We start from the raw sequence: 21,128 nt of genomic DNA on the forward strand, positions 1-21,128 counted from the left end.
GTGTATTTTGTCCTCATCGGGATTTAGTTCAGCATCTGTGCTCGCCTCCAGTGACCAAATTCAGCCGGCGTTATCTTTCGAGTTGCTTGCGCCTGACAAAACTATGTGGTTTCCTGTTCGAAATCCCCAGACGACTCATAACAGCCTTTATATGGCGGCCGTGAGAAAAATCTGGTGTAAAAGGCTACTTAACAAAAGTTGATACCCGTGTACCCGCGCAGTTTTTTTATGGCCCCAGGGGCATCACATTACGTGAGAAAATATAAATGAAAGGTAAATAATGTTGTACGAGTTATGACTGCTAAGAGCTTAAAGCATCAACGTCTCACCTGGGAATCTGAGGGCGCAGGTTGCTTATCTAGGGCTTGCTCTCCTTGGTCTTTTCGAGCTGACACTCCTCCGGTACACTAGGCGTCGATGAACGTGAACTTTGACAACTGCAGTGTTGCTCATCCAGCAATTATATTGCAAGTCTCCAGCATGTGCGGGGGTGTTTCTATTAATAGGCCAAACTGCTCCCAAAAAAGCAGGTTGCAATAAGGGAGCAATTTCCTGTATTAAAATACATCGCATCCTGTTTTCGCGGAACCGTTTTTGAAGCGTTTCGCCTGCATCGTGAGCTGATATCCCAGAACCGCAAGCGTATTTGTGTTTTTCACGCTGTGTTTGGTGCGGCGTCCACTAACGGCCAACACACCTGGGGGTGACTGGGTTTTTATGGCGCAAGGCTGACTAAGGGCAAAGAGCGCCACCTGCCGCAGCAGCACTCGGTGTGAGCTCAATTCCTGTTCGCTACCGCGCATTTGACAGCGTGTTCATAGTAAATAAAAAGCGCGTGAATCGGAAGGTGCCCATTGATGGAGACATGTTCTATAGCGCGCATCAGAAATAAAACAACGCGTGTCCAGCGACGTCGCATCTACAAAGTGAGCGGGATAGCACCCTAAGTGAGTCTGACGCCACGGTTGTACGGTTATCCTAGACATCGGCAGATGACTGGTTGACGAACCTAGCAAAATATGCGCTTTTGTGGTCTCATTTTATTACAATATGCTTAGAGATCCTCTGCATCTTCTAACTTACTCAAAATTCAGTCGTTACAGCTTTTAATTACAAAGACTAATTGAGCCTAACTATTTAAAAGAGGAACAGTGTTCATCCAAAATTATTAAACCGAACATAACTTTCCTGTTCGTCTTCTGTGGCGTCGCATCAACATCTTGGTTTTGATCAAACCACTCTGATACGCAGCCCCCGTTGCTAATTTCAGTGTACGAGAAACGGAGTAAAATAAAGCAAGTAAGTTTTTCTTACGTTAATTCAAAAACAGTGAACCCTTTAGCAATCTTTTTCACGAGCGCTCGGTGCCTCTGTAATCAACGGCCTTGTTCGAAGTATCAGTTTAGTTTTCAGTTTATCGATTTACTAATAAACTTTCCGCGTGTACAAAGACACTAAAGAGAAATTGTTGCAGTATGTCCGTTAAGTTCTTAATAGGGGTGCGCAAGTTCCTGATTAGGAAGTTGTAACTCTTGTGAAAAATTATCCTGCCCGCGCATTAATTGCATGTTCCTCTCAAGACTCTTTATGGCAGTCTCCTTTATTAACAGCGAAGCTTTTGAGCAAATCATTTATGTATGGTGTCCGCAGTGAAAAAATACCAGCAAAATGCCAAGTGCTCGTGCACGCGTCTCTCGAGCGCACGTTCGTCAAACTATGCATACCCACTTAGGCGGATTGGCCATTGCCACAAAAAGCAAAAAAAAAAAGGCCACGTATCTGCTGCTCCTTTCGTTGCAAATGTCGACGAAAGACGATAGTCGACTAGTGCCACTGCCAAGTAAATGCCTCCCTTCGCTTTACGCTCACCTTTCATGCTGTTCCTCTCCCGTCCCGTTCGTCCCAAGATAACACGCTAGAGGTTTGCTCAAGAGAATATAAATTTGCCCCGTTCCACTGCTACTGGTCGGGTGCCTCGATGCCGGCGCTGCCGTAGGGCGGAGACGTGCGTGAATCGAGGCACCCTACTCCTACGTTTATAGAACCACGTTGCCCAACTCATTGAGCGTTCCAAGCGGAACATGGAACATATCTAGTGGAAACTTTCATTACTGTTGCCGTTTGATTTCTTAAAATGCCGCCAAGAGTTATAGCATCGTGGGCAACAGCGTACGACGGAGTGAATTTTTTTTCTGCAGTTGATGTAGTCATCATCATCATCATCATCATCACCAGCCTATCTACGCCCACTGCAGGGCAAAGGCCTCTCCGAGTATTCTCCAATTACCTCGGTCCTGTGCCAACCATGACCAATTTATCCCCGCAAACTTCATCTCATCTGCCCATCTAACTTTCTGCCGCCCCCTGCAGCGCTTGCCTTCTCTAGGGATCCACTCTGTTACCCTTAATGACCAGCGGTTATCTTGCCTTCGCATTACATGCCCTGCCCACGACCATTTCTTCTTCTTAATTTCTATTAATATGTCTTTAACACCAGTTTGCTCCCTGACCCACTCCGCTCTCTTCTTGTCCCTTAATGTTACACCTAGCATTTTCCGCTCCATTGCCCGCTGAGTCGTTCTCAATTTAAGTTGAACCCTCTTAGTGAGCCTCCAAGTTTCTGCCCCGTAGGTAAGTACCGGTAATATGCAGCTGTCATACACTTTCTTCTTCAGCGACAATGGTAGGCTGCTATTCATTATCTGGGAATGTCTGCCATATGCACCCCACCCCATTCTGATTCTTCTAATGTATCATCGCAAAAACCAAGTATTCATGATTCTTTAAATAAACAAACACTTCAAATATCACTTACGTATTGACTCTCTGCTATATCTTTGCGTAATGTCGTGTTCTTATTCAACAATGTTGGCAAGTATGAACATTGCCACCGGACTTAAACGTTTAGATTTGGCTAAGGGTACATAAAAATATTGCGCTGCTTCTGTTTCACTTTGGCAGGGTGGATATATCGAGTCACAGAGGAGCCTGCGGTGCGGTGTACCTTCTTTTTTTTTTGTGAACTTGTGTGATGTTTACTTCCTTTCCTGTGTAGCACATTGCGTATATCCTGTGCCCTGTCGAGCCGTGTAGTAGCTAACTACAGCGGTTCCTAGCTGTAACGAGTACAGACAGACCGTCAGACCAAAATTTCTGCGTTTAAGTAGCCCAAGAAAGACTATCGTCTTTAAAACTCCAGCGTTAGCTGGATCGTGCAACACCTGATCGGAACGAGAAATACACGTCATAGCGCACGCCCCTCGTTCATTAATCCTCGTGTCATCGTGATCTCGCGCTGCGTACCGTAGAAAAGCCGCGAGTCGAATGTCGAAGCTGCTGTAGGTGATCGTTGACTCCACATGGCCCGGCCGCGGATAGTTGGCACGGCCGAGGAAGAGGCCGCACTTCGAGAGGCTCGGCGTGCAAAGCATCCGCTACCGACGATAGGGTGGCGCACGGAAACGTCGACCAAAGCGACGAGCTCCCTCTGGCCTTGCTCAACATAAGGCTATTGAAAAGTCATGCCGCCGACGTCAACCACAACACCACAACGATACTAAAACTCAACTTCGCGTCCGTCAATGATCCCTTACAACAGCTTCGCCATTAAAGTCATTAGCGTGAGTGCAAGTTTCTCTGATTTTTTTTTCTTGCTCTCTGAAAGTTTTCAGTACTGTGGCGGGTAAGAGATTATTGGACTCGTTGATAACAGGCAGCGAGAGTGGACACGTGCAGCTATGCTTCCGCCGTAGATTGCCATTCCATTGCCCGTCCGGAGTTCACTTTAAATTTACTGCCTAAACTGCTGACCCAGAACTCTGCCTGCTGTGAGAAATGACATTCGGGAAACTGAAACTCATCACCAAATCCTGTTTGCATAAACCCCTTTCCGGAACCTGTCATGTGCCCGAGGAGGTAAAATACCAGATTGGCAAGCTCATCCGGGTTCTGTGCGTTATTCACAGGTTGTGGAAACTCCCGCTGCTTGGTGTCATTCACAAAAGTGGCAGTGTATAAACACGAAAGAGAACATTCACCCAATTTGCAGTATGTAAAAAAAAAAAACAAAGTTGGACGGAAAAAAAAACAGAGACAAATACGGTATTAAATACTTCAGCATTTCCATGCGAGCCCGTCTGTATGTCTGTAGCGCATGATGTGTCCAACATTCGATGCATATGAAAACGCCATTACTAAATGGCGCTATGAACTTAATATTTTTGTATAAAACCGCTTATATTTCTCCTAAAACAAGCTCTTCTCGGAAATGTACATGTTTATAATACAGTACCCTACATTAAAAGGGCTTGGTGTGCAGACGTTTGTAGGGATACATCGGATTTTATAGAAGTATTTATCATAAGGCTGTTATAGTAATCATAAGTGACCGGTTATCACAAGTGACTTGTTACAATACCCCTGAAAAAATCACTTTTTGTTTTGGCATTGTGTTTCTGCAAGGTAGTGGAAAAAGTTTTAAAACGGCTCTTTGTATAGCGCTCCCAAGGGATACACAGAGTTTGTGGAGGTATTTAATAACAGGCCCCAGGACCTTCATAGTTTGGTATCAAAATCTCTACATTGCCTCTAACAGTGTCTTCCCAGCAGTACATTGGAATACAACGGTAAAGCTCATTTTAAAGAAGATTGGCTTATAGCTGACCGGCTTATTATGCTTTTTTGCGACAATTTCTACTTGACAGCTTCTGCAATTTCTGTTTTCCCGGGAATTAGAGAGATATGCCCTGGTAATGGCTATTTTTATATTATGCGTGTGGATGGCGGAAGGGGAAATCCTACACGTGATACTATTTTCATTTCTATTGTTGATTTCGAAATTTCTACTGCTGATTTTTGAAAGTGGTTAATTATTGCTGCGAGCAATAACGAGCAACGAGCAATAACGAGAACGAGCAAGTGCGTAGATGTAATGCGATTCCCAAACAATGACCCATTCGGAAAACTCTTTACAAATGCTTCAAGGATGCGAAAATTTCGGCACCACTCAGAATCACAAGATTTATGTGGCCATCGCGTGATCAAACGGTTGCTAAGAGCATATATACGTGTGGGACATGTATATCCACTGATCCCGTCTGCATCGGGTAAAGGGACGACTTTTCATTTAACACTCAGTTCCCTTATACCAAATCGTGTTGAAGACACTGCAGGTGGCAGTAGCGCCTCTTTCAGCGAAGAATGCAAGGTAGCCTGCATCGTTGTGGAATTCGGATGGTGTCTTCACTATGTGTATGCTTTGCCGTCTTAACGGTAATTGGAACTGGGCTCAATGTGCGCTGCTACCACGCGTATTCATGTACTTCGCTGTCTAGCAGGGTAAATAGAACGCAGCCGTTGAGTCAATTCACCAATTCATACCCCGTAGGGTGCTTCGGAAAAGCTTTCTAATAGGTTTTTCAGACTGTCACCATCACTCCTGCACCAGTCTTTGTAAGTGTTGGAGTTCTGTCGCCTGGTGCAGATGCCTCTATATATGTCCGCGCCGCAGCTTACAGAGGGAAATCTACTTTATTCGCCCGGATGGGCAGGAGGAAGGGAGGGACACATTTAATGATATGGTGAAGTCAGCCTGGCAGCGATCTTGGCTTCCTACTCCATACGGAGAGAGAGAGAAACAAATTACATCATCTTCCCCGAGGGGAACCCTGAGTAGTATGCGAAGCAGCCATGGGGTCGATTCAAGTGCCCATTAGTTTTCGGTTCGTCGTTTCCGTTAGGTTGAGGTACGTAGCTACCGTTATATTTATCGTTTGGTTTCCCTGGTAAGTATCACACTTTTCACTTGTCGGAACTACGAATTGGGAAATTGCGTTGACCCCATGGCGGTTTCGCATACTACTCAGAGTTCCCCTACGGGAAGATGGTGTAATTTTATTGGGGAGGGGAGGAGGGCTGTTAGAGTGGAGAGGCAATAATGAGAGAGGGAGAGAGACGTTGTACGTGGTGTGAGTTTGTCTTGATTTAAGCATTATCATCATCATGTTCAACGTAGGCGACGTCGAGCTGTGGTTGGCGTTCCGCTTTGATTATGACCGCCTTATGGTCTGTGAAATGTAAAGTCAAGGTATGTTATAGTGGATGAACCCTAAAGTTGCTGAAGATGAGGTCGATGCACGTTTCCCGTATGGCTGTGGGCTGCTTGTAATCACGGCCCGCCGAGACCCACCGACGCACGCCGCCGCCGATGACGATGAAACGTCGAAGGCGCGTGAAGCGTGCTCGTCTCGTGCCGGCCCAGGAAGACACCGGCAATACAGTCGCTCCAGGAGCCCTTAAAGGGGAAGCGTGCTTGTCTCGTGCCGGCCCAGGAAGACACCGGCAACACTGTCGCTCCAGGAGCCATTAAAGGGTAAGACACCACCGGGCGTTCAGCAAGCCGAGCATGCGCAGTGGGGGTGTGGACGGCGCAACAACGACAAGTGAGGGACATAGCCCCGACCATGAGATGCTTCGCATCGAATAACATTTATTTAAAGAGCTCCCCCTTATGGGGCGGTGGCGGCTGCCCACAGGGTCGCAGCGACCTGGAGGTTTCGGGAGGTGACTAGCACCTGGTTCGAAACCTCGGAGCTCCGCAAAGCCTGCTCCCAGGCCCGGGGGTTGGGGAGAGGTGGGAAGGGATTCTTAGGGCGCTGGCAGAGAGAATGAAAGTGCATGTCCAGTGCACCACAGTGCGGGCAGCGGGGTGAGCGAAACAGGTGGGGGTGGGAGTGCCGTAGGATCGTGCGGTGAGGGAAGGTGTGCGCTTGGATGATGCACCACATGCGGGCCTCATCTGGTGATAGGGAGCTGTGGGGGGGTGGGAGGGTCCGACGGTTCAGTATGTGGTGGAGTGTAATTTCGGTGTATGTGTACAGGGTGGTGGGGATGCTGTGGTTAGGGGCAAAAGCAGCAGGAGCCCGGGCAACGAGTTCTCGAGCGTGTGAATGTACTGCCTCATTGCCACCTAAGCCAGTGTGGGCCGGAGTCCACAGTAGCTCCACAGGATCCTGGGGAGGGCGTCGGGGGATGATACGGAGAGCTCGTGGAGAGATATGTCCCTTAAGGTAGCTCTATAGTGCATGCTGGGAGTCGGAGAGTATGGTGGTGGGTTGGGGCTGTTGAAATATGGCGAGGGCAATGGCAACTTTTTCTGCTACCGTAGGAGAGGAAGTGAAGACAGACATGGTTGTGGGGTGGGCAGGACCGTACATAGAAGTGGCGTAAGCCTGATTGTTCGGGTATTCAGCCGCGTCCACATAGATGGCAGTGGGGGAGGGTGGGTGAGAGATGGTGTGGCGCTTGGCACGGGCCATGCGGCATCCTGCATGGTGGAGAGGGTCCATGTTGCGAGGAAGGGGTTTGATGAGGAGTAGGCATCGTATGTGGGGGGTATAGGCAGTGGGTGGGGGAGGAGTTTGAATTGGGTTGATATTGAGGGAGGCTATGATGTGGTGTCCATTGGAGGAGCGGGAGAGACGAAGGATTTGGGAGGAGCGCTGCGCATTGATGAGTTCCTGTGTAGTGTTGTGGAGTCCCATAGCTCTAAGGCACGTGGTAGAGGCATGGGGAGGTAAAAGCAACGCGTGGCGGTAGGCTTTGCGTATAAGGCCATTGAGTTATGCGTGCTGGGTTTGTGTGAGGGGGGCAAAAGGAAGGTGATAGGTAAATCGGCTGATTAGAAAGCTTTGGAGAAGGCATATGCGGTCGGTCTCTCCCATGCCGTGTTGGCGGTTTGCCACCCAGCGGATAAGGTGAGAGGTTTGGGCTACGTATTGTTTGATGTGAGTGAGTGCTATGTGAGGGGAGCGAGTGGAGGTGACGTGGAGCCCTACAATACTCAGATGGTTGGTTTGGGGGATAGGTGTGTTGTGTGATAATAAGCAGATTTTAGGTAGAGGGGGGTGGGGAGTTCTGTATGGTGGAAGGACGAGTAGGGCTGACTTGGAGGGAGAGCAGTTGAGCGTTGGGGATTGGATGCATTGCAGCGGGGTAATGAGACCTGCCTGTAAGGTTTCCTCGATGTGTGCGCTGTGTCGTCTGCATAGAGAGTGCTGCGGAGGTGTGGGATATTGTGGAGGGCAGTAGCTAGGGGGACAAGAGCTATGTCAAAAAGAAGAGGTGATAAAACAGCCCCTTGGGGTGTGCCGCGGGCTAGCATAGGGAAAGGGGAGGACTGCAGGGTGCCTAGGCGTATCGTTGCCGTAGAAGGGAAGAGAAAGTTCCGGATATAGGCGTAGGTGTTGGGGCCGAGGCCGAGTGAAGTGAGTTGACGTAATATGGCGGTGTGGGAAATGTTATCAAATGCTTTGTGCAGATCGAAAGAGAGAATGACCGCATTGTCACGTGTAAAGCGGGGGTGTAGATAGTCGTGGTGGACCTGTATAAGAGCGTACTGGGTTGAAAGATGCGGTCTAAATCCTAGCATATTTGGGGGGGAATAGTTGTTGTATTCAAGGTAGTGGGTGATTCGGGTGTGTATGACATGTTACAATAATTTGTCGAGACAAGAGGTCAGATAGATTGGACGGAGGTGCAGGATGCCCAGAGGTTTATTAGGTTTGTGGATAAGTGTTATTTTGGAGTGGGTCCAGCTATTGGGGAGAGTATGGTGGAGCCAGTGTGTGTTGAGTACAGTAGTGAGGTGGTCAATGGTGAGGTCGTCGAGATGACGGAGGAGTGTATTTGTGATCCCATCCGCTCCGGGAGCAGTATGGCGACGTAGTGTGAGCAACGCAGCTTTCACTTCTTCGAAAGTGATGGAGGCATCGAGTTTGTCATTGGTTGGGCCAGTGTATTCAGGCTACTCAGGTACGTCGGGAGCAGGGGGGATACGGAGTTGTTTAAGTGTGCTAAGAAATGCGTCGGGGTCCCCATTGAGGGAGTGCATTAGTTGTCCTACCCGACCGTTGGTGTGGTGTTTGGAGTTTTTCGGATTATGGAGGTGACGTAGAATGGCCCAAGTGCGTTTAGTAGAAAGCGTTTCGTTGAGGGAGTCACACATCTGGTTCCAATTGGTGTGGGCGAGGGTTTGTGCGTGTTGCTGCATGTCCAGTTGGAGACGAGCTAGTTTACGTTTGAGGGTAGGATTGTGCTTCTGCTGCCTCCAGCGTTTTTCTATGCCGAAGTAAGCTTCCCATAGGTGTTGCATGCGGGAACGAACATATGGGGATGGGGTAGCGGGGTCTATAGGGTGTTCATGTTTGGGGAGGGTGGTAAGTAGTGCTCCACGCCATTCTTCCAGGCCGTCGGGATCCGCAGAAGAGGGGGCTGGTATTTTGCGGCTGTCCTGGCGGGACGCATCCCAGTTCGTAATTGAGGGTTGTTTCGATTTCGGGGGCCGGTAGGTTAGAGAGGGAAGGGTGAGTTCAATAATGTAGTGGTCGCTGCCTAGTGTATCTGTTAGCATTTGCCAGTCTCCCGAGTGCATGTTATATGAAAACGTGAGGTCTACCGTCTGGGTGGGTGTCTTTTTGTATGCTATTGCCTATGCGGGTAGGGGTAGAAGAGTCAGAGTATGTCGTGAGTTGCAGCTGTTGCGCGAGTTCCCAGAGAAGCCGGCCTTTGCGAGTGGTTCTCAGGTAGCCCCAAGCAAGGTGGGGGACGTTAAAATCTCCGCGTATTACAATAGGGTCCTTCCCAGCAAACGTTAGTGCCTGTTTGAAAAGAGAGGCGAAGCTAGTGTGCGGGTCTTTAGGGGGGCTGAATATGTTAAATATGTGTATTTTGGCCTGGAATGGTGACGAAGAGATGCGCGATTGGTGAGGTAAGGGTATGAGGGGTTGCTTCGAGGTTGCGGTGGGTAAAAATGGCGACAGCGGGGTGCAATGTGGATTTATGGGGAGTGTAATTGAGCAGTTTAGGGAGGGTATTTACTTCTTGTAGTGCAATAAGTGATGAAGGGGAGGTGAGGGATTGAAGAAGTGCCTGTAAATTCGTGCGCTTATGTTTGAAGCCACGGCAGTTCCACTGTAATATAACATGCTGTTTTTTATAGATCTGCGTCATGGTCGATATTGGCTGCTAAGGGCATGCTTTCTGGTGAGGCAGGTGGGGATGTTGGAGTGAGGGTCATTAAATGCCTGGCCCATTTCATGAGCTCACTGTGTAAGCCCGCTATCAGGGTCGGCAGTTCAGTGGATACGATCTGCTCGACAGAAAGCCGGACAACTGCTACACCTTGTTCACCGCATCTCTCAGAAGTCTGGTGGTGCCTGCTGGACGATGGCCCGTCTCCTAGTGCGTTCTGTACTACAGCCAAGGCTCGTGTACAAGGCACAGTTCCAGCACATGACGCAAGGGGACTGGAACCGGCTGAAGGCTATTAACAGGGCCGCCATGCGCACTATTATTGGACTCCCCCACCTAACACGAATTCCACAGCTCCAAGCAGAAGCCCAGCTAAACACGCTTGACGAACTCATTCATCGGCGTCGTTCCGCACGCCTGCTGAAACGTGGACTGGTTCCAGAGGCAGCAACTCTCGCCGCGTACATGGGCCAGCCGTCGAATACGATACCAGCCTTTTCCGCCGCAAGGCCGCCCTGGCTGTTCCATCAAATGACGGACAACAAGCATCTGACAAGGTTACACGTCCGTACCTCGGGGCTTACCAGCCTCCGGATGCCTTCAGTCATGTCCCTGACTGGGCGCCTGACACGCAACCGCTGGTTGTCTAGGCTTTTGTAGACGCTGGGGCATACGACTGCTTCGCCACCACGGCCTTGACGTGTCCCTCCGACCCTGCCCTAAATAAAAGCTGCGCGTACGAGTCACTCCGTGCACTCTCAAGCATGCTAGCAGAACTTACTGCCTTTAGGGATGGCCTGCAGGCGCTTGCATCGACTTTGACTACTGGGACAAGCTGGAACTTTACACAGACTCAACGGCAGCGATTCGGGATTTGCGTCGCGTTGCGCGTTGTACAAGCCTAGCCGCACACATTCACGAGATTATGGACACTTATCCATGTGTCCGCGCTTCATGTATTCGCCGGAACATGCTTCCTGCCCACACTGTGGCAGATCGCGCCTGCCCCCGAACAGACCTCCCACAGCCACTACCACTACTTCCAGTATCTACCCTAGAAGAACTGTTGGTGGAAAAAGAGAACCTCCGCCGCGCCACGCTTGCTTTACTTCCACCGCGTGGAACTGACCTCCCCAGTGGGCTCACTCGCTTGGAGGAGGTCTTGCTGCGGAGGCTTCGAGTTGTAGTGGCGTTATCCCCAGCAGTTACTCACGCTTGGCCTGCCCGATACCACGCCCCTTTTGCGGACACCTGCCCCTTCTGTGTGGCTCCTGCGCCAGAAGCTGACGTTGAATGCCTGTTGTGGACTTGTTCAGGTCTTAGAAAAGCCAGAATCCACCTCCGAGGCACAGGGCTCCATCCTGGGAGACCCCCTTGATCTTAAGCGTTGGATTGGATATAGGGACCCCAGTACCGGTCTCTTCTTGGCTTTCTGCGTGCAACTGGTGCAATTTTGTACCTTTAAACGTCCCTGTTATGCCGTAGGGCAATCTATCGCATTAAAAAAACTATATTTTCGAGTGTTTGCTGTTTGAGTGTAGTGAAAGCATTTCCAAAATCCGTGTGGAGGGACTATTTCGGGCGCGGGCGGGGTATTATTAGTTTGGATAAGGGCCTTACGTTTAAGAGGCGGCTCCGCTTGTGGCGCATCAGGTACGAAGGTTGGAGTGGTGTCTTCGGCTTTAAGAAGGGCATTTTCCCGGGCGAGTCGCTCATTCTCATATTTGGTTTGGAGGTGTTGGGAACGGAGATATTGTATCTCTTTAAGCATGCTTTGCATTTGAATGTGCCATGAAGGAGGTGGTTTGGAGGTATTATGAGGAAGTGTGGGTAAGGAAGGAGTAGGGAGCATGCCTACGGAGTTCACCTGTCCTCGGACGGCTTGACTGTAGGTGCCGGATCCCCTTGGTGGTCCATGGGGGTCTTGGAGGGTGGCATTCCGCGGTTCTTGGTCGTTCGAGACCAGCTGGGCATAAGTCGGTGACTGCTTGCGAGGATGGAACCGTCGGGGGAAGTCCGCATAGCCCGTTGCGTGTGAACCTTCACACACGATGCACAGGGGGTAGCACGGATGGTCATCTGGGGGGTTCAAAGTGCCGCAGCTAGAGCACCTTGGAGACGGTTGTGCACTGGGACCGACATCTTTTCGGTGTCCGGTTTTCCAGCAAAGGGCGCACGCTTTGGTATTGGGCCGTAGGGGTTTGCATCTGTACGTGGTGGATCGATAACGAAGCCAGAAGACCTTTGTACCATCAAATATGATTTGCGCCATATTGGATATGTTTAGGCGTTTCGCCTCTAGGATGCGAAGGTCTGGATTGAAGTTGCAGATGGTGTCCCGCACTTGCTCTGGCGTGTCTTCTTCCGGGATGTTAAAAATCACCCCCGCAACGGTGTTATCGGGTGCCGACACATGCGCAGCCACTTCGTAGCCCTGCCCACGTATCGTCAGGGAGCTTACCGCCGCATACTTCTTCGTGCGTTCCTCGGATGGGGTGCTGATGAGCATGTAGTTGGCAGTCTGCTGAATGCGGACTTGATCGACGGGGTTTAAGGGTATGCCCGCTTGCTGCATGACGGCATCCGCGAGAGAAGCTTGTGCCACTGACCTCAGGTCCAGTCCACCACGCGGGCGCAGAACGATTTTAATGTCCGTGGCTGGTAGTGGAGAAGTGGGAGGTTGACTGGGTGGCGGTTGAGAGCCGGGTCTTTTTTGGGGCGAAGCAGGAGCCCAATGAGGGGGTGTTTTTGGTGGGGGATTTGCAGCGTCGTGGAAGGCTCGCTTTCTGCGACGAATTTCCACCCATCCAGGTTGGCTGAGTCCCCGTGGGGTCAATTTCTTCTCCGGCCAGAGAAACCTCCATGGTTGACAGGTGTTCAAACGGAACGCCGGGGCTTGCGCGTGCACCTGCATTCCTACGCCGGCGGCGGGTGGTGGTGGTGAAAAACATTTATTTAGCTATTTACAAGTGAGATAGGGACGGCCTGAAGGACCTACCCTTTACAATGTCTGGGAGGAGTCCCTAGTCCGGGACCCCTGTGGCTTCCGCGGCGGCACGGGCCCTAGCCATGAGAGCACGTTGGCTCTCTAGGGTTGAGCAGCCGAGCAGGGCAGCCTCCCAGCTCTCTCGAGGGGGGGGGAAGGAAAAGGAGGGTAAGCCGGGTTAGAGGGGTATGCCCACACCATGTGAAACACGTCCGAAAACGTGCACGCACAGTGGGGGCACTCGCCAGAGAAAGCCAGATTGAAGAATTGCAGTATTGCCGGGCACAATACTGTGTTAGTATAGAGGCGGAGAAGCCAGCGCTCCTCCGCCTTGGAAAGACCTTTCGCGGGGGGTGGAAAGCGTCTATGCAGGGTTAGGTAGTGGGATGTTGTTTCCCTAAAGGCAATAGCCGGATTAAAGGAAAGGTCCTCCGTGACCAGGGTGGTATCGCGGTGCCCGGTAGTAGAGGCGCGGGCGGAGGCATCAGCCTCATCGTTTCCGCGGACACCTGCGTGTGCGGGGGCCCATTAGACCATACGGGTCTCGGGGTAGTTTCGGTATTCGTAGCTTTTAAGGATGCAAGCAGTCCGGCAGGCGATGCGACCCTTTTCCAAATTTTGACACGCGCCCCGGGAGTCGGTGATGATGACTCGGGAGCGGGGATCTGCTGCGGCGAGAGCTATGGCGACCTCCTCCGCGTGCGTGATGTCAGGGGCACGGAATGCGAGTCCTTGTACCTGTTTGTGTTGGTGAATGACTGCAGCCGTATACCATCCCCCATGGTGCGGGCCAGCAGCATCCGTGTAGAAGACCTCAGGGTGAGAGCCGTATCGACTCTCAACGGCCTTAGCGCGTGCCTCGCGTCGGCCTTCGTGGGTGTCTCTATCCATGGTCTTGGGCAGAGGATGCACTTTAAGCGCCAGGCGCCAGTCCTCTAGGATGCTAGTGCGATCCTCTGCCTGTGCGACGTAGGAGGTGTGAAGTCGGGCGAGTAGTCGCCTGCCTTCTTTCGTTTTGCTCAACCGATGGTATTGGTTGTTCAAGTGGGCCTCTCGAAGTTCCTCAAACGTATTCGTCATGCCCAAGTCGACGAGGCGTTGGTTCGAGGTGGAGATGGGGATGTCGAGGGCCCGCTTGTAGACTTTGCGGAGGGTGACCTCCAGCGCGTTAACGCCGCATTTACGCAAGTGTAGGTAGGGCGCCGAATAGAGTATTCGACTGGTAACAAATTCATTCGCTAGACGTAAAGCATCCTTGCACTTGAGACCCCCCCCCGCTTGTTGGACACCCAGCGGACCATACGGCCCACTTGGTCCATACGGTCCACCTTGCGTAGTTTGTGAAGAGTAGTGCCAATGCGTTTGTTCCTGTGGATGAACAGTCCCAACACTCTGATTTCATCCCTTTCCGGAATGGGGCCGCTAGAGAGGGCAAGGTCAATTTGGATGGTGCATTTCGGGTAAGGCCGAATATTCACGAATTCAGATTTATTTGGGGAGCATTCGAGACCCCAGTGGCGAGCGTAGGAGTCTACGATCGATGCCGCCTGTTGCAGGTTGGTCTCTATCTGCTCCAATGATCCGTGTGTTGCCCACAGCGTGATGTCGTCGGCGTATAGAGCGTATCTAACGCCCGAGACGGCATCAAGTAGTGGGGGTAGACGAGCCATGGCGAGGTTAAATAGCAGGGGAGAGAGCACGGCTCCCTGCGGGGTACCTCTTGTGCTGAGTTGGTACCGCCCATGCTCTGCGTCTTGAACGCGGAGATAAGTTTGCCGTTCAGATAAGAACTGTCGGATGTACTGAAAGGCATTTACTCCACAGTTCGTTTCCGAAAGCTGTGTGAGTATGACGTCATGCTTGACATTGTCGAAAGCTCCCCGGAGATCCAAGGCGAGTACTACCTTGTCATTCCCGGGATGTTCGACGGGGTCGATGACCTCGCGGTGTAGTTGTAGGAGGACATCCTGCGCGGACCGGTGTGGGTGGAATCCGTGCATGGTGTCCGCAAATGCGTGCTGGGCTTCTAGGTGTTGGGAGAGGCGATCTCGTACTATTGTCTCCATGAGCTTTCCCACACATGAAGTCAAGGAGATGGGTCGGAGGTTTTCGATGGCGATGTTTTTACCGGGTTTTGGTATAAATGTAACCAATGCCTTTTTCCAGTCGATTGGGAGGGGTGTATCTCCTTGCCAAATCGCGTTAAAGTAGTCTAAGAGTTGTTGGTATGCCGGGTCTGGGAGGTTAGCCAAGAGCTTAACCGTCACTCTATCCCGCCCGGGGGCAGTACCACGTTTCATTTTCACCAGGGCTACCCGAAGGTCGTGAAGCTGAAAAGGTTTGTCCAGCTCCGCGTTTTCTAAACCTGCATTAGAGTACGCTGGGCCGCGGGAGTCCTGTGTCCTGTTGATGTATTTATCTCGCAGGGCAGAGGCGAGTTGTTGTGTGTATCCTTGGAAAGCGTGAATCGCCCTTTGTAGACATTTTTTGGGTTTCTGTCCGCGTTTGTTGCGGATCAATCAGCGCTCGGAAAAGGCGCCATGTGTTCCGTGTTGACATTTGCCTCACGGCAGAATTGCAGCGACCCACCGAGTTTGAGTCGGCCAGCTGGGCCGCGTAGTGAGCTGCCTCTTGGGTGAGCGCTGCAATTCGGAGTTTCAGCTGACGATTGTGCTTCTGCCGGCGCCACCGGCGGGTCAGGCTGTGCCGGGCCTCCCATATGTGCATGAGGTGGTTATCGACCGCCGGCGTTGCCTCTGAGAGCTGAACATATTGTTCAAACTTACGATGTTGCCCTATTAGATATGTAGTCCAATTTGTGTACCCTTGTTGTGCTATGGGTTGGGTGTTATTGTATTGCTGACGAAAGTTAGTCCAGTCCGGGAGTATCGCTTTTCCGTGTAGGCTAGTGAGTGGCTTGGTGCGTATTGTGGTAAGGAGGATGCAGTGGTCACTACCGAGGGTTTCGTCGATATTGATCCAGTCTGCATGCCGGATGTTTTTGGTAAACGTGAGATCGGGGCATGTGTCCCATGTCACAGAGTTACCAATCCGTGTAGGATGTGCGGGATCCGTGTGAAGGGTGAGGCCCAACGTGGAGATAAGCACCGACAGCTTTCTTCCACGCTTCTCTTCTTTACGGTAGCCCCATAATGGGCTAGGAGCACTAAAATCCCCCACGATGAGTAGGGGCTCCCTACCTGCGACTTTGAGAGCTTTGTTGAATAGTTCAGCGTATGAAACATTTGGGAGTTTGGGTGAGCTGTATACGTTAAGTACATGCACCGCGGGGTCTTCTTTACGAACGGGGAGCAAGGTCGCCATAACATGTGAGAATGCCGCATTAAATTCGAGGTCGACCAGGGAAGCCGTATAGTCTTTGTGCACACGGAGTGCCGTTTGCGCGTCCGCTGATAAATTATGTAATTAGTCAAAGTTACCGCATCTCCTGGCTCTTGGAGAGCGACAACTGTGGGGAGCGAGTCCGGAGTGGAAAGGTGGAGACGCAGGGCGGCTCGCTTAGCGCGTGCTCGAAATCCTCTGCAATTCCACTGTAGAATTGTTACCGAAGCCGAATTTTGAGGGCCGCGCCGCCTACGCCCGGTGCTCGCCAGCTTGACTGTCTGATTTCGATGAATCACTTGAGGTGAAGAGTGAGCCAATAGGCGTAGGGCGTCCCTGCTGGTCTAGAGCGGATGGGATCACATTCTCAAGTGAGGCGTCCTTTGAAGGAGGAGTAAGCTTGGGACACTTGAGGCCAAGGTTGGTTCGAGAGATGCGTTTGGCCGCACGGGCCCGACGCACTTGTGTGTTCGCTTTAGAGATCTGGATAGCCATCAGTTCGGGAATGCGTGCCAGAGTGCTTTGAATAGTCTTTTCGATGTTGGTTTGCCAAATCGACAACGTATCCTGACCTCCTGTCGATTGCGTGGGGGAGGGGGGGACAATAACTTCCTGCTCAACTGTGGAGCTGTCCATCGCCTCTACCGCCGGAGGCGTCGTAGGGTCTCCCTGCCTTGCAGCAGTGAGGGCCGCTATTTGGCGCTTTAGTTGCGCAACCTGCTCACGGAGTTGCGCTATTTCGCTTTGCTCCCTAGTGGGAGTGTCAGTGGAAGGAGTTGGGGAAGATCGGGATGCTGAGAGAGGGGAGGCTGCCCTGCCCTGCTTAATCACCTGCGGCCCATGTCGCACGCGGTTTGCCCACGATAGGTGCTTCCCGGAGGCTGTGGTCTCGGCGTCCGGGACCTGGTCCGCTGAGGGTTGACGTAGTTTGTTGCCGCCCTACCCTTGGTTCACCGTGGAGGGGGGTTGTCCGTATTTTCCCCGGCCGGGGGGGGGGGGCTGCTGGGTTGTATTGGATGGATTTCCCGGCGTTGTTGTGGCCCTGGCGCTCCTTGTTGGCCTTGCGCCTGCGCTTTCGTTTTTTTCCCGTGACTTGGACTCCGGTGGCTTGGGCCGAGGGGGGGGGGGGGGGGCTCGCGATAACGTGCCTTGCACACACGATCCCTGGTGACATGGGGTCCGGCGCAGAGAGAACACCTCGGGGTGCACTCATGTGGTTCCCGCACACCCTCGACAAGTTTAGCGGCAGAGCCACATATGCCGCATTTCTCCGGTTTGGGGCCTGGGCACGCGTCTGGGCGGTGTCCGACGGTGCCGCAGCGGCCGCTTTTGTACGGCATGTTTTTGTATGGCATGACGGGGACCAGCATGGCATCATAGTGCACATATCGGGGCTTCACCTTGCCGGCAAAGGTTAGCCGCGCCTTGTTGAAGGCGCCCAGTTTCCGAATTTCTACGATTTCTCCGTCACGCCAGTACAGGCTGTCCCGGAGAATGTATTCGGTGTCGGTAGGACGAAACGTGCTGACGCCATGGCAAACATCGTTGCCGTCCATCCTAAGGTGGCCAGCTAGAGGCATCCCACCAACAGGGGAAATCACTGTAAAATCCCCGATAAGCTTGTCCGCCACCCGCGGGTCTGCGATGTAAGCCAGGATAATGTTCTGCTCGCTCGCTGGTACCAGGGTGACGATGCGGGCTGCTGTCGGTCCCAGGTATCCGAGGATGGCTCTGCAAGCTGTGGTCCGGGAAGGCTTCCGTGAGCGAAAACGCAGTCTTCGGCTTGATGACAACAACGAAGTCCTTAGGCGCCGGTTTAGGGGGGGAGAGCAGCCTCCAGGCCACCGGCCGCTTCTCCGACTCAATTTTGGTCTATCTGTATGTCTGTCTGTCTGTTTGTCCGTCTGTCTGTCTGTGACTCGATTCAGCCACCCGGCCAAAGCAAAACAATTCCTGCGCAATAGTCTTATATAGTCAAAGCTAAATCTACCCGTCTATGTCTGGTGTAATGTTCATACTTGTCAACATTGTTGAAGAAGAACAAGACATTACGCAAATATGAGACAACAAATCAATACAGAAGTGATATTTGCAGTGTTCCTTTATAAAAAAATCAAACATGCTTGACTTTTGCGAAATTAAATACTTCATCAACTGCAGAAAAAGAATTCACTCCGCCGTCGCCTGCTGTCGGCTGCGCCACTATAGCTTCTGGCGCCATTTTAAGAAATCAACCGGCAACAGTTACGCAAGGTTCCACTAGATAGGTTCCACGTTCTGCTTGCAACGCACGTGGAGTAGGGAAACGCGGTTCTATAAACGTTGAAGTAGGGCGTCTCGATTAACGCGCGTCTTCGCCGTACGGCAGCGTTCACATCGAGACACCCGGTTTGGAGCAGCGCAACGCGGGAAATTTAAAATGATTTAAGCAAAGCTTTGGCGTCTTTACCTTGGGAGGAGCGCGACGCAAGAGGAACAACATGAGAGGTGAGCGGGAAAGCGAAGGGAGGCATTTACTTCGCAAAAGCCGATAAAGACTATCGTCTTTTGACGGCATTTGCTACGAAAGGAGCAGATACGCAGCCAATTTTTTTGTTGAGCGTCGATGGCGGCCACGGCCGAGGAGGCCGCATCTGCACGCGCTGTCATTTGGACGAGTTCACTCCGCGTTCGCCGAGCCACCACGCTTGCGAGCGCAGGGATCTTGAAGGCCTCCGATGTTGCCGGCGGGGCGTCGGCGGCCGAGACGGACGTCCAGGCCATGGCTTCAGGGTCGTAACCCTGCACTCGACTTGTAGCAGGCGCCATGCGAGGCCCTCGGTGGGGTGCCGGGTCCCCGCGTCTCCAGATGCGGCTTCGGCCGTGAGGCCTAGCGCGGCGGCCGGCGTGCTCGAAAAGTAAAAAGCCCGTAGAGTGGCTTAAATTGCGCCCATCTCATCGAGAAGGGTGTCCGGAGGCGTTGGTTCACATCCCGCAGCCGGTGAGCGTACTTTTTTCAGGGTCCAGTGGGTTATTTCGGTGTTCCAGACGAAAATCGCCGGAGCCGATGCGCTGCGCGTCTGATGCAGTAGCGCGACGGGGCCCGGTCCGGTGTGCTAGGTCTGAGTAGGCATAGCTCGCTGTGCGGCGTGGCTGAAACTTCAAAAGGCTGGAACTGACCGTTGAATGGCCCGATTTTCCTGACGTTGGTGTCTGCGCGATCCGTAGAGCTTTAGGGACCCGGAAGTGGAGGTCTGGTGAGCAGTGGGGCACTTTAAGCGATGAAACTGGCGTTCAAATGCAGAGCCGACGTGAAGGCGTGCTCATCGCTCGGCCCCCTGGCGGACTTTTTCCACGCGAGAGATCACGACACGAACGCTGGGCAGAGTCACTCCATACGGACGTGAGAAGGGCGAAGATGGGCGAAACAAGCGAAGACACAAAAGTGCGAACAAACGCCGATAAGCACACAGAAGCTAGAGCTGGCTTTCGCACAGGCGGGTTAATTCTGCGTTCAGAGCTCCGAAAGTCCACATTAGCTGAAAAACCGGCCTTGTATGTAGAGCCTTTACCCTCAGACAGGATTTTCTCGATAACCGGCAAAGCCCACGTGAACAACGCGTCAGCGTAGACGGACATACCTGCCACAGTATCCACTGAAAACCGTCTGCGTCATCAGCAGTGCTACTGCAAATGTCACATTATTCGTAGCTATTAAAGTTATTGCAACACGCTTGCGAATGCCGTTCAGCAGACAAGCGTTCTGTATATCGATTTCGCCATCTGCCTCACGTTTGCTCAAACGATCAATCACGTGTCTTCTTCAAAATAGCCCGGTGGCGCTATAAGACACGAGTATATGCCATCGATTCAGTCCGTGATGCGTTAAAGGCAGGCCTTTAATTTAACACCTAACTTCCCGTAAGAGACTGTTTTGAGATACCACTTCAGTAACAATCTTGCGGTCCGGCCGTCGTAGGATATAAATACTTCAAATTGCTGATAGTTTACCGATTCCTACAAGGATACGAGAGGGGATGCAAGTTCTCGATCAGGAAAGGCGAGGCGCTGGGAATCGCTATCTCCCCAAAATTGTTTTCAGCCTCTTTAGATGGAGTTTTCAGGACGTTTGACTTCGGGGAGTGGGGGGTACGGGTCAACGGAAAATATTTGCGCCACTTGTGATTTGCTTACGATATTGTCTTGTTCCGTGGGTATAAGAACATCTGGAAAAACAATGCTGCATCGCTGGTGTTAAGTCCGGGTCGCTCACTGATTAATTAAAACCGCCGGGCAGCTAGATAGCGTTCGTTACGTACAGCGCTTACTTTTGTAGTGTTAGTTCTCACGCCGGCCGAACTGACTTTGCCGCGAGAATCGTAAGGAGAAACCGCGGAGGCTTCTTTGTTATTCGCCGCGCTTTTGTGTCCACCCGACGAGCGTGCCCGGAGGCGACGCATACGAACGCGTCGGTCACTCCATAATAACTGAAATGTAAGCCTTCGAAGGGGAATTTCCTTGCGTTCGTTTGAGAAGCCGGCGGAGGGGGACCGTTGCATTTTAACGACCGTGGTTAGCGCCACGAGAATCCCCGAACCGGACAGGAGCTGAAGGTTGGTCAAGGTCAAGGGGTCAAACCTTGGGTTAAACATAGGAAGAGGTCACCAGACGTTCGGTCTGTGACACTTGCACTGCTCAAATTACTGGGCGAAGTTGCCGTTCGTCACACGTCTGAACGTGGCGACTCGGCGGCTGGTATGCGTCCATAGGTAGGCGAGCAGGCTTTGTTAGG

The 21,128-nt window shown here is 52.0% G+C and overlaps 1 protein-coding gene across 3 annotated transcripts in view; it reads right to left on the reverse strand.

Moving 5' to 3' along the window:
- The window catches only part of LOC144178698 (sulfotransferase 1E1-like), a 326,559-nt gene that overhangs the window by 140,534 nt on the left and 164,897 nt on the right, over nucleotides 1-21,128 (reverse strand). The window contains exon 1 of one of the 3 annotated variants that reach the window (XM_077706717.1): nucleotides 330-486. The exons of the other annotated variants lie outside the window; for them this stretch is intronic. The gene's annotated coding sequence lies outside the window, so the exon portion shown is untranslated. Of the gene's footprint in view, nucleotides 1-329; nucleotides 487-21,128 lie in introns of those variants that run through there. 3 annotated transcript variants of the gene reach the window in all.

The sequence above is a fragment of the Haemaphysalis longicornis genome, unplaced genomic scaffold (assembly GCF_048455015.1).
Source record: "Haemaphysalis longicornis isolate Haplotype H1 unplaced genomic scaffold, Haemaphysalis longicornis Haplotype H1 scaffold_4, whole genome shotgun sequence".
NCBI classification, from domain to species: domain Eukaryota; kingdom Metazoa; phylum Arthropoda; class Arachnida; order Ixodida; family Ixodidae; genus Haemaphysalis; species Haemaphysalis longicornis.